Below are 14,610 nucleotides of genomic sequence, written 5' to 3' on the forward strand. Positions count from 1 at the left end.
GAGAAGACCTGCTCTCATTTTTTTCCCTACTGAAACCTAACCAAGTATGTATCTTCATTTCATCTCAGTTTCTGGCCCAAAAAAGTACTTTGTGCCTTGCACTGTATTATCTAGTCTCTCTAATATCCTTCTGGAGGCTGTATGAATGGCCTTGTGAATACTTAGTTTAATTAGGTCAGGTGTTGCTTCTACATCCCACACTTCACTTACCTGGCTGGAGAGAGGGGTAGCAGTTACACTTTTGTTGAATCCATCCTGGCTAGACTCTTCCTAGGACTATTAGCTATTCTGAGTTAACATTTTGTCCTGCTTGCCAGGTCCAGGTGTAAGTCTTACAGGCTTTTAATTCCCCAATCACTTTTAAAATTCTTAGAATTATTATTTATTTTTTTTTAAAAGGGTGGAGTTGCTGTTTTTAATGGACAACTCTCCACCATCACCTGTTACATTTAATTAGCCCATCTACTTCATATTTCACTTCCTGGAATTGAGAAATGTATTGCATTTTCAAATCAGTATCTTTTTCTAGTATCTCCTTATCCTACAACTCAGTTTCTGGAGAACAGCCAGTCTTGAGAAGGACCTGCCTACTCTTACCAGTAGCAGAGAGTGATGATCCAAACCACTTGGCTGCTCAACAATGTCATCAAACATTTGTTACCTTTACATTTCACATTCTTTTAAATTGTGTTAAATTGTGGTCTTGTAAGTATTTGCATCTCAAATTCCACTCTTAGTCCTCCTAATTTCTTCTTCTTCTTCTTTTTTCTTTTTTCTTTTTTTTTTTGTCTGCTCTAAATCAGACACAATGCTAGTAATGCTGAATAATTTGGGAGGATCTCTTTACACATCTTGCAAACCTTACTTCTTTTTATATACCATAATTTAATTTCTTTTTGTGAGGAGCACAATATTGGTGATTCCTGTTACCTGTGATTGTTTCCCTCATTTCCTTTTCTACAGACCTGTTATTTGGCCAGTTACCCTCTAACATCTTTGTGCACAGTTAGTTATTCCTACATGAGTGCTACCTTATGGCCTGTTTATTTTCATTCTATTTTTCATTAAACCACTCAATTTATACAGTAATTTCTAATTCTCAGCTTGTTTTACAACGTACTTGCAGTTCCTCCTAGCAAATAAATATAAGCATGCTGCTTATGCCATCATCCAGGTCTGTAATGAAGACACTGAACAGAACTAGGCTAGTGTGCACAAAGCTCTCCATATCTCATGCACAGCACCTTTCTCTTTTGATAGCGAACTGGAGACAACTCTTCTCAGGTACAGCTATTGAACTTGGTTTGTATCTATTCTTTGGTAGTTTCATTTAGAGGATACTTCCGCATGAGAAGTAAAGAGTACCTACTGTGGGTGCTCTTATCCACAAGAACCGTTTCCCTGTTTCAGGAGAAAATTAGATCACCTAGATGTGATTTTTTTCCCCTTAAGACAAATCCTTTATGGATGTTGTAAATTTAGGAGCTTACAAAGACAGATGACTTCATCAAGTATTTGTGCAGGAATTGAAATACAGCTTGATAATCCTGAAAAAAATTGAGGTAGCCCTTTATAACAGAAGAGAAAGAACCATGAACAGACAGACTAGACATGTTTTGTGGCTCTGCTCCCTCATTCCTAACAAGACATACAGAAACAACTGTGCTGTGGGGGCTTTACAGTTACGCCAGAGATGAGGCACTTGCAGCTTTGGTAATAATGTTCCCATGGCTCAAGTAAATGCAACCACATTGCTGCACTGCTTTATGGAAAACCACAGGCAGTCTCAATAAAAGACTCATTAGACCAGGGCATTCTGGCATGCATGGGTAGTTGTTAGGGTAGACAGTTACTGTTTCCTCCCAGAATCAAAACAGGTGAATGGTTCAAAAGCATACCCCCTGGGTGGACAAGGCTGCTCTTCCATGCTCTTGATGGAATCGAGAAAAGGATGCACTAAAAATAAACCATGACTATAGTAGTATAGTACCAAATCATGTCCAGGGCTTCCTAAAAGTTATAGTATAATCTCCATTTCCTGCTATTTTGATGTATCAATATTAAGCTATAAAGGTTTTCACATTGGTTTACGATCTCTATTTCTATGGTGCAGTGCTGGACTCATGCACAAAAGGGTTGACTCACTATTGCCCAGTTCCATATAAAGTCATCTAAATTCACTACCAATAAGTTATGAAATAGCTAATAAAATTATACTACAGTATCAAGATGGTAGCAATCTGCATTCCCTTATTACTTAGGGACACTTCTGCACAAGGGATGACACCTCGTTCTGGTGAAATGTGAAAGAATATCAGATCCTTCACCTTCTTTAAAAGGATTGTAACTTTGAAATCTCTGCTTCCTTCAAGCTGCCCAGAAAGCTATGAGAAGAAATCTCAATGTCCTACAGCTCCCTGTTGTGGAGTGCACAGCTGGTGCAGTCCAGGGCAGAGACCTCAGCACCAAACAAGGGAGAAAGAACAGCTGGAATAAAGTCAGTTTTACTCTACTGGCATGTTTTGATCTATCAGAGAAGTGAAAGTCAGGTAAAAGACTTTCATAGACAAGAAACACATGTTGCATAGCTATAAAAGGTCTAACAGATAGAGGACAAATCTTGTAGATGGGCATCCCATTAAAGTCAAAATGGTTTCCGAAATATTCCCCTGAAGACCTTGTCAAAGCCAAGGTCTAGTGCTAGCAGTAAATGTCACACAATAGTTTCTACCTAGCTCTTTAGGACAGGAAGTGGAGACTCCCTTAGCTGCTAACAGAAGCAACTAAGGAGCTGTAACACAGTTATAAAAAATGGAATTTTGCCAGGACCATGAAGCTAATAACTTTTACTCTGAGAAAAGTATAATGTTTAATATCCAAAAAGGTGAGTGTTGATCTTCTGGTGACTTCTTCACATTAGCCGGAGGGAGAAGAGCAATCTTTGGTATTTTTCGTATCCTTCCCAACTGTGCTAGCTCTGGTCTACTCCAGCCATTCTTTAAAAGCACTCACTTACTGTCTTCTATAATTATTGCTCTACTATTAAATGCTGAACAACCTTGATATAAATATTTGAAACACAACCCATGGCATTTTTCCTTTATAGATCGATGGCCTGATTAATACTAATCTTTGTTTACATCACTATAAATCTGTGATAGTCTCAATGAAGTTACCCTTGATTTATATGAGGACAATAGAGATAAAATCCCAAACCAAAAGATTTAACAGGTCATTTATTTTTCTTAATCAGGAGAAAAGAGAGAATTTTAGGTGGATAAAACTACTGAAACAATAGTTACTTTTTATATTACTTTTTGCAGCCTTTAAGAACCTTTTATCACTGCCACTGGAAACAGACTACATCCTTGAAGAACCCTTATTCAAGAATCATCTTAAACTAACTATGTCGTTGTCCTTAATGCCTACTAGGCCGGCACGTATATTTGTCTCACTTGTGTATTTGCAACATGAGAAGACAGATTTTCAATGTTATAAGATTGACCTTTGAAGACTTCCATTATGTACTGATGAGTTACAAAGCTGGATGTCAAGAACTGACTACATCTTGACTAACTGAAGTACCCAGTGTCTCACCAATGCAGTAAGGTATTTGGACAAACCCAATTCGAATGATTGGCTTATCCTATCTCAGGTAAGTTTTGACTGGCAGAAATGTTAGGAAATGCCTGTTTGCATGCAGTATTATTGGCTGAGTATAAAATAGCTGTTTTGGTCTAAGAATGGACAAGAGACAAGATAACAGCACATACAAGTATAAGCAAAATTTAAATAGAAATTTGAGGATAAGACAAAAACATCACTGTGAACTGCATTTCTTTTAGAGAGAAATGAAATGGAATATCACCCACTATTTAGCACAGACAGAGAAATACTTACACACACCACAGGGCAAGCTTTCTTTACCTTATACTTCCTGAGAACCTTCTAAAAATGCAATGGGAGTTGTCCTTCCTCTCAGGGGCAATGATTTTTTCTTGGTATAAGGTACCACACATCTCCTGAACCCTGATAACAGCACACAAATGCAGACAGAATGCAGGTGCAGGCAAAATGATGGCTCTATTTCTTCAATGAACATTTGTTCTCCTTCACTGTTCTTGGGCTTTCATGCCTTGAACCTCACTATTATAGTCAGCATTACCAGCTCACCTGAGAAAAGGGAAAGAAAGTTATGTTGTCTCTGAACACTTTATTTGTATCACCAGTATAGTAACCAGTCCTATCTCTGCCTCCTCACTCATATTTTCTATAAAACAAAATAAATCTTGCAGTAGCAGTTAATACTAGTTAAGAATTAAAACAAGATGCTGATTCTGAGAGAGTGAAAGGAGAGTTTTCAGAGTTAATCATAAGTGTTGAGTTCAAGGTGTTTGGTACTACAGACCTGAGGTTCTGCTATTGCATGAACTGCCTACACCTCAATGGGAATAAGATGTTCAGTGTTGTATGACATTCCAGCTGATCTCTTCAAACTAGGGTGTCCCCACATTAAAGCTTCCTGGAAGTTGTATTCTGAACATTATTCAACAGGTTAAATGCTGACAAGACGGAGTTCACATACATGCATCACCTGCAGGTAATTTCATTTAAATATATCCATGTAAAGTGTTGTTGTTGATGATAAGTTGTTTTGCTTTTTTTTGTTTTGGTGTTGGTATTTTTTTGTTTTGGTTTGGTTTTTATGGAAGAGGCCTGTGAGAGAACATAGCTCTCTGCCCAGCTTCTTCAGAAAGTGTCCAAAATGACATCTTCCACTTCCCCTAAAGAGAGGCTATACAACTGTCCTAGGGCAGACAACATCTACCAGCTCTCCATATTGAAGTCATGCTTCTTTCAATGTTAGCAAAAACCAAAACACTAAAAAACACCAGAAAAAAAGGGGAATTTAAGACTGACTGTTCCACATGTGAACAACATGTGAAGAAGCCTAACTCACAGTTCTCTTTCCTATAGCCGTTTCCTTATAATTCACAACTGTGTCCTCCAAGAGCTTTGGTTTGCTTGAGTGTTTGAAACTAAAGAAGGTTGAGCACCTCCAAGAATTCCAGCCTTGATAAGACACTACATCACTGATTAAACTCATCAAGATGGTTTAATTATTGTAATAATTTCTGGTCATTCCCTATTAGAAAAAAAAAATACTTGAATTGATACAGCAGTAAAACTTCAAAAAAAATCACAGACGTAATGAAGGAATAATGACAGATTAGAAATATTCAGCTACAAAAGAGATAAATATAGGGGAAACAAAGATACATAAGCTAATGGATGATATGAAAACAAAACTGGTTATAGCAAGATACCATTCTCATGACAGGAGAGCAAGGGATTACTGGAAGCAAATCATTTGGAAGTGGTACTAGATAAAAAAATACTATGTAACAAAAGGTTAGTCTGAAGATTTCACAATTGAAAGACATCCTGAAAACAAGTTAGCCAATCCTTTTGTTTAAATTACATTGATATGAAAATGAAGGTAGGTCAGGTCATAATTAAATTGCAAACATGAGGATACAAATCTTCATGGTCCAGGAAGTAAATCAAGTACCACCAAGTAGAAGATGGAAGAATGGACAAATTATATATGGAGAGGGTTTTCTGCATCTCTCTTAAGTGTATCTGATTCAGCAATCTGCCTGAGACAGGATTCTGGACTAGACAAATCATTAGTCTGTTGTAGTATCACTATTACTAGTTTTACTTTTGATAATCTGAGCCCAAAATGAGAAGTACCTTAACTGTGAAATACAAGCAGGCATATTCACTTGGAAACATTTTCCTCCATGTTATTATACTTGATGGGTAAAGCATGCTATTCTATTTATTTTTTAAATTAGGCAAGACATTTACACTATGCCAATGAAATAGGTCTTACTGCACTGCTAACTTGCTGAATGATGAGTGCAGCAGTAGCCTGAAACTAAGCAGGGTATGTGATGAAGCCTAGAAGTTGGGTAATTGGGAAGAAGCACTCAAAATCAGCAAATTGAACTGAAAAATCAATTTAAAAAAACGCAAAACATAATAGGGACTCAAAATTTAGAGCAACATGTTTTCATAAAAACTGCTCTAATATAGTGGTAAGCTCTTTGCTAATTGACTGTTTTGTTAAGGTTCATTAAAGACTTGTGTTGTAGCCAATAAATCTAGTTGAACAGCTAGAAAGAGTTAGGTTTGCCTCTGAAGGGGAGGATGTTTCAGTACACAATGTATAGATTCTTTTCAGCCTGTGATGCTTGAAATGGTATTTAATGGTTATAGTTATTAGTAATGTTTGGTTATATTATTTTAGCTATATTAATCACTAAAAACCACAGTCATACTATACACATTGGAGGTAACCATACTGCTTTCCTGTACCACGCCGGGTTTACATAGATCACAGCTACGGTTTACCTATTTTGAGTGTTCAAGTCACATTACTGTAATTTAACACTATATTTTTCATGTTTTCATTTAAGCTGTGTCTCTAGAACATCAAACACTTCTTAGGACTCGGTATGTTTCAATCTATGCGGAAATGTGAAGTTCTTATCTATTTAGAAATGTTAATATCTAGAAGGAACAAACCCTGATAATTTATAAGAAAATACTCTCATAGGCTTCAATGATATTAGACACATAAATATTGTAAGGAAGTACAAGGTAAGTAATTTTTCCATGACTATGTGTAAGCATTAAATAAATACTAATAATGCCACACAGAAAATAAAAGTAGCTTTATACTATACAAAGAATTTAAAACTCAACTAGAAAAGTCACTAGCAGGGTATTTTCAGTAAGATTTACGTAACAAAAAATCCTTCCTCCCCCATATACTCCAAGAAAGTTGCCTTTACTTATTTGACTACTGATAACTTTACTAATTTGAAGATGCTTTCACCAGGAATCTGGCTTTCTGTTTAGCACACATAAGCATGGGTATACTAGTTTATACAAAGGGAAGAGCTCAGTGCTTCCCCCAGTCCATCCGCAGTACTATCTCAAAACAGGGAAATATTTACACAGCTCTCTTTCCTCACAACAGTCACGCTGCATCCTACCTCTTCATAGTGTTAATTTATTTAATTGTCATTTCTAATTATGAGGCATCTGGCCCAGGATGCTTTCAGCAATCTGCACACTTGCAGATCTCTTGCAAGGCAGTCCCGTTTATTTGTCTTAACATACTGAGCTTAATGTTTCACTCCCTTGTATCTGCAAGTTCAATCAGTTATGTTGATCAAAATCTAGTTTATTGAGATTGGTAAATCAATGGAAGCATTTATTCTCCACTAAAAATGTGTGTACAAATATCTGAGTAAAAATTAATAGATAAAAATAGGTAAAATAATCAGCAGAGTTCCAAAGTCCATGGAGACAAAAAAACCCCAGACTTGTACAGGAAATACATTCAAAATTTCCAGGTCCATTTTATCCCATTTTAAAGCTGTTGGGTCCATTGAACACTAAGATGTATTGCTCATCCTCACAGAAGTTGATACCAATGGGCAAAAATCAATAGGTCCAACTGTTTCTTTATAGCATACATAAACTGTTGCCTGACACAGCCTGCTAATGTACAATTAACAATTGTCTTAAGCATTAGACTTTTTGAAGTATCTTATTAAAAAAAAAATTAAAATCTTTTGTATCACAACAGACACAGCCATTTGGACAGGAGACTACTTCCCAGTACTCCAGATCATTCCAGTTCCATTGCTCTGATTAACTCCCTCCCCATTTGACTAAATAAGGCTTTTAACAACCATTTACATTCTTCTCAGTTTGGAAGTTAACGCACCTCACCGAAAAATTTTTACCAAGGCCTCTCTGTGTTGAGCAAAATAAATTTTTGCTTGCTGCCTAACAAACAGTTCCAACTGAATGATCAAATAAATCAAGTGAAACTGACTAGACAGAATGAGTATCTTGGGCCAAACACCATTATCAACGACCTTTATTGAACTTCAGTGGGTAGAATTGAATGTTAGCAAAAGAACTTATTACCTGAACCTGATCTGTAAGTAATTAAACCACTTTGTAGTAACTTCAATTTTTCTGTAACAGAAACCTTTTCTACCAGACCTATTTGTTCTCTTTATTGCAGCTTTTCCCTAATCATGTTCATGTCCTCCAACTGGTAGGAGAACCAGCGACAATTTTGTTCTGCAGGGCTTCCTAACAGACAGCCTGCCAGCTGGGTGCAGAGGTTAATTTTATCCCTCATAATCCTAAATGCCTCTCTGCCTTCATGGGGCTGTCATCTGGTCTGTGAGAAGTTAGAATTAACCTGCACACATCCCGCGCACTGCAGCAGCCCATCCAAAAATGACATTCAAGTGCAGTTAAGCAGGAAAGCCTCGCTTGGCTTACCTGCTGTGGGTCAGGACAGCTCAGGTCACAGTGAGGGTTGATTCAGATACACAAGGAAGTCCCAAGGAAGCCATTTCCCTGGTCATACTGAGCACATGGGTGACTAAATTCTCCCATGTACCTCCTCATGCCCCAGCTCATTTATGATACACCAGCTGCAGTGTATACTCACTGCAGAAAGAAAGGATGAAGGAGCAGTCACTGTGTTTAGAGCTCTGGAGACAGAAACAGAAATTCCCATTAAAAAATAAAAAGGAACCCTGAGTTCTGATAGTCCCATAGCTGCCTCAGGAGACAAAGTACCCCAGTTTCCGAAGATGCTGTCATCACAATGTCAGCATGGAAGAGCTCCTGCTTCACTCCACGCTACTCTGTCTTACTATAGATAAGATTACAACAGCCCTTCCATTGTAGTTAACTCAGTGGCATTCTGTGATCTCCTTTTGTTTCCAGCTTCAAACTTCCAGGAATTTGTGGTCTTTGCATGAGGGAGATTAAGGGTAGTGCTTATTCAGTGTGGAAGCTTCTTTGAAGGGAAAATTAGGGAAAATTTTCAGAAATTAAAAAAAAAATAATTTTTTCATGACATGTTCTGAATGAAGTCTCTATTTTCAAATTAGCCTGCACAATAATCAACCCAATATTTAGCAATGATGTTGAAAAGCAATTTCGCACATCCTTTTGCATGTTCAGACAGGTTGCCATCTGTACTTACTCAGGTATTGAAAAGTAGTGTTGGAAATACTATGGCCTAGAAATATTAAACTCAAATGGTTTTAATGTATTTTATTCTAACAGAATTGTGATCCATGCCGAGCTGTACAGTCACATCTCTGGTCTGCAGCTTGATACCCATAGAGACAATTATATAGACAATAAATAAAGTTTTAAGGAACAAAAGTACCATCACCAATCCTTAAGAGTAACTTCCATCTGCTACTAATAAAGCACTGAAATAGCAAATGCCTACTTAAAATATCAAGCTAATACCTGTAAACTGTTCCTGCAAGTAATTTTATGGATAATTTCAGTGGGACTAATTCAAGGTGATATGAAGCTGTTTGCAGTGCAGAGATCAGGTGAGCTAAGCAGTATTTATTTCAACACAATGACTCTCATGTCAGTATAAAGCAACTAAGTCCTGGATTTGTTAAGAAGGCCACTGAGTACTCCAAGCTCCACACAGTTTAGTGGTAGTACAGAGGTCTGAAGAAAGAGATAAAATGCCAGTCCTGTAAGGCTCAGTGTTCTGGGTATCCACACTAAAGGTTACTTTACATTTAGACTTGCTATAAGCCAGCAGTGGCCTGCAGTAGTTTGTTTATGAACACATTATTTGAGAAGAACAAAACGAACTGTGCATCAAGGTATGCAAGTTTTAGACCAACTCTTGTAGAACTAATGACATGCTGGCTAATGAACAGTTTTATGCTAAAGGGACAATTTAATTTATAAAAAAAAGAATGCCATCGTTTGCTTCTTTTTAACATTTCACATTCATAGGGAAGACCTACAGGCAACAGAAAATAGAATGAAGAAGTGAAGAATGAAGAAGGAAAAGAGAGAAAAATGGAAAAAAGAACTAGTATGGCGTGTGAACATGAAAAAACTCTTTTGTTCATGTAACATGTTGCTTTTCAAGATTGAAGGTTGAAAGGCAATTACCTAACACATTCTGTCTATGTAAACAGGTATTTCAGTAAATTACTGCTATTGCAAAATACGTTTGTACCTACCTATATGATTACTCGTAATATTTTGTATTCAAACCTAAAATAAATTTAGCAAATTTTATTAGGCCGTAAATATAGGCATTTTAAAATTTGTAAATAATTAGCTCAAATTATAATTCTAAAAAAAATTATTCAAGACGTGCACTGAAGTGTGGTAGCATTTAAAAACAGCAAGGCTATAGGAATGTGTGTTTCTGGAACAATACCATATGTATGTATAGACAGGGAAATAAAAAGTTGTATTTACTATTAATGCCCTCCCATCTACACTGACTATCAATCTTCAAGGTATTAGCATCACTTAAAAAATGGCATGCTGTGAGAAAATCATGATAATCCATTCAGTAACCTGTATTTCTATGAATTCATGAAAAAAAGCCCTGGGCCCCTCAATGTAAGAAGGACATGGACCCATTGGAACCAGCCCAGAGGAGGCCACCAAGATGATCAGAGGGCTGGAGCACCTCACCTACAATGACAGGCTGACAGAGTTGGGGTTGTTCACCCTAGAGGAAAGAAGGCTCCAGGGGGACCTGTATATTCAATACCTCAAGGGGGCCTACAGGAAAGCTGAAGAGGGACTCTTTACAAGGGGATGTAGTACAGGAGCAGGGAGGGATGGTTTTAAACTGAAAGAGAGTAGATTTAGATTACACATAAGGAAGAAATTCTAAAAACACACACAAATTTAGGTGGGCTGCCCCCCCCCCGGCCCCCGCCGAAATTTTATGGGTTGTTTCCAGGAGGGAAATCTACACTGCGTAGAAAATGTGTAACTAAATTCACACTGAATGAATAATCTTCCATTTATACAGTACCCCCGACACATTCATGAGCTTTCCAAATGCACTTTACAAATGGATTTGCTAAGTACATGCCTTACAGCAATCATTTTCATCCCCTCATGGGAGAAAGATAGCTAAAGTTTACTATACACAACAGCGATATGCAAAAGTTAGTAAGAAGTGAGAGAAAGATGAAACACTTGTAATTGCCAAGAGAGTTTTAAGTGTACAGCATAACTATCAAAAATAGAATTGGACCAAAATAATGCAGTTAATATTCCTCAGTTACTTAACTTGGGTAATACCTATACAGCAAACCCAAATATATCCTTTTCCCATCTTTTATATGCAATATGCACATGAGAAAAAACAAGGAGCACGTGAAGCAGAGAAACAGTTTGGTGAGACTATCTAGTCAAAAGTAAAGTTTTTGGTCTGACAAAAAAGTTCTCTTACTGTTTCTGTCCTGTTTTCCAGAAAATTTGCAAAAAACAGGCATTCAGTGTTCCATATAATGCAAAAAACATAAGACATTAATCATATGAATCAACAGTACAAAATATGAAATACTAACAGCTCCTTTGATGCTAGGGAACTAAGAAATGCCTACACCTTGGCCTCAGATCAGTTGTTAGGCAGGTGCTTTCAGAGAAGGAGAAATATGCTCATGAACTCTTCAGTGATTAAGAAATTAATCTATATTCTTCATGGACGTTTTTACTGAAGTCTTCAACTAAGTAACGGATCTCAGCTTCTAAATTATCTTGAGTTTAAATAGTACTTAGATGAGACTATTCCTTTCAGACTCATATCCCTTGTGAGATTTTACCTCCAGTGAAGGACACCTATGGGTCTGTGAAACTGCTCACTCACCAGAGGGAAAGATGTCCCTCAAAGGCACAGATGCTAGCACCTAGATCTTCTCTGGCTGCTAGTCTTTGGGATCATTTTTTTTGAACATTTTCAAGTATACTGCTGGCAATACATTGTTCTTAATTGCACAGTCCGTGAGAAAAACACCCCCTTCCCAATAGTTTACGGAGAAGCATGTGTCCCTGTCCATGGCAGGGAGGTTGGAAACAGTTGATCTTTAAGGTCCCTTCCAACCCAAGCCATTCTATGACAAGCAGGTCATACCATCCTGTGGGACACATTTGAAGGGACACCCATGACTTGGAAGTCTGCTTTTGCTTAATGTAGGGTTAATGACCTCCAAAGATGTAGGCAATTAGGTAAGTTTTGACACAGCTATAGCCTTGTGATTTCCATTGCCCTTTGGAGGCTGCACCACATACATTATTTAAATCAACCGAGTGACTGACTGAGCTGACAACTGTCCCCACATAGAAAAACAGAAGTGTAACTTCCTCCAAGGCTTTCAGCATGCTGGTGAGAGCTCCCTTCCCAGCACACTACTGCAGTCCCCTTGGCAGGCTCCTTAACAAAAACATGGTAACTTTTAACTCTGAAGGATCTAAACACTTTTATTACTTCTCTGTATTAAGTTTCATCCATAGCTGTTTTGCTTTCTTTCCATCAACTGACAGACTGATGCTTCTGTGTCTGTGTGCCTGTAGAGGCGGGTGTGTTCGATGCATGGGTACCAGGGGAGTGGTTTCCCTGGCAACAACCATCACGTGAAAGCCCGCTGGATATCCGGCTACTCCGACTTTTTCTACTTTAGCTATGTGGATAGCTGAACTGGGTACTAAGTACCCAAATCAAATCAATTGCAGCAGAAAGTATAGGCAGGGCTGAACAGAAAACCCAAAGATGTTAAGGTTCTCTTATTTGCTGTTCAGTTTAAGTGAAGACAGGCTTTGCAGATATGTAGTATTTTAAAGCGAGGTTTTTTAAAAAAAATTGGTCTCACTGAAATAGGTTTTTTTCTTCAAATGTAGCATGATCTGTATTTCTTCTGCGTACAGAGTTTCTTGGGAATCTTTATTTTCAATGTGAGTTTAAAATGTACAAAATTTTAAGTAGTACATTTTCCCACCTCCAAGAGGTCATTCAGATGTTCTTTTGTGTTTTTTAGAAGGCTCATTTAAAAAAAGCTTTAAAAATGAACAAATAAAAATTTTCACATTTTTTCCCCCCAATGGGTTTTTCTAATAAGTAACAGCTGATATTGTTTAAATATAGAGCTTATTTTGCTATCTGATCTGAAATGTGAAAAAATACACAGAATTCAAATATTGCAGTTATCTAATTAAAGCTTTGTTGAATTTGGCTAGATATTTTGCTGGTATTTGCTTGGAAAATTATCTTTGCTCTCCTTAGCACAACAGTGATCTTACTGAAATATCTACTAGGAAGCCTTTTCATACCCTTTGGGTTGTTTGTAATAACAGAGCATGTATTGCAAGTAACACAGTTAAAAAAGAGTCTGTCATATATGTACTGTATTTAAGTACTGTTCTATGTCTCCTACATCTTCTTTGTACACAACTCTGTTTTAACATTGGTCAAATGAAAAAAAAAAATAATGATGATGCACAGCTGATCTACATTAGGTAAAAACCTGGCTTGTCAAGTTTTTGATCTGTTCAGCCATGCAGATGTAAACTTGGATTCAGAGATCACATGCCTAGATGAAAAATGTAAGCCAGAAAACATGCCCATAGGGCACTGGGGAGAACAAGTCATGCTTTATAGCACAGCAACATAGAGAAGGAAAACAGCAAAGAAAAAAGTCTGTATTTAACTGCCCAGACCTACAAATGGAGTCCATGTCTGTTCATTCTGTAACCTAACTTCTTAAGTTTGGCCACTGAAGTTCCCTGTATGGCTACAAAACTGTTGTTCTTATCCAGACCTGCCATAACCCCAGCATAGCTGGTGAAAATAAGCACAGCCTAGGCCTTCCTACCGCTAAATCCTGTGAGGATCAAGACTGGTAGGCTTGGTAACCTATGAAATACAGGAAATCTGCCTAAAACCAAGACACATTCCATGGCAGTTTTCAAGCGCTGGACCCACTATTGTTAAACTAAATAATGGTGTAAAAATTAATCTATACAATATACTCATAAATACACAATAGCATATTAAGGTTGAAGCTTCTTTGCCTAGGGAAATTTTTATCATCTCTCTGCTTTAAGTGGAGGACCCCTTACAGTATCACTTCAAAGGATAAGCATGGCCAAAATAGACAGTCTCTGTAAGCCTACTGAAGCTGCATCACTGTATAAATGAAGAAGTCAAATAGCTGTCTGAGTAAAATGCATATTTGCTGCCCATTTCGGGGGAGTTCTTCTATTGCACTTCAAGGACAGGCAGAGAAATTAAACCAGATTTGTACCAAAATATGTAATAAGCAATATTCTGCCTACTAAAAAAGTTAGCCTTTGTGAAAATCCTGACTTTGGTCTTGAAAGTTATTTTAAAATTTATCTGTTTGTCACAAATCTAATCCATTGTCACTAGTGTCTTAACACTATCATCACCATCTTCATCACTGCTTTCCTGTGCACTAAAAAGTAATTTTTGAGCAAAACAGAGGAATGAGCTTCTCCCGCACTCTACCAGCTTAGCACTGCTTTTGCAGCTGCCATCCAGGACCCCAGTGCAGGACACCTCCCAGATCCATAGCCAGAGCAATACTCCTAGTACCACATGGATTGCTTTTCAATTCACACTTAAAGCGAACACAACGCTGTAGCAGAAATTTAAATCTTGCCCTTAAAAACTTTAACTAGATTTAAAATCTA

Source organism: Falco biarmicus, chromosome 9, assembly GCF_023638135.1.
Source record: "Falco biarmicus isolate bFalBia1 chromosome 9, bFalBia1.pri, whole genome shotgun sequence".
NCBI classification, from domain to species: Eukaryota; Metazoa; Chordata; class Aves; order Falconiformes; family Falconidae; genus Falco; species Falco biarmicus.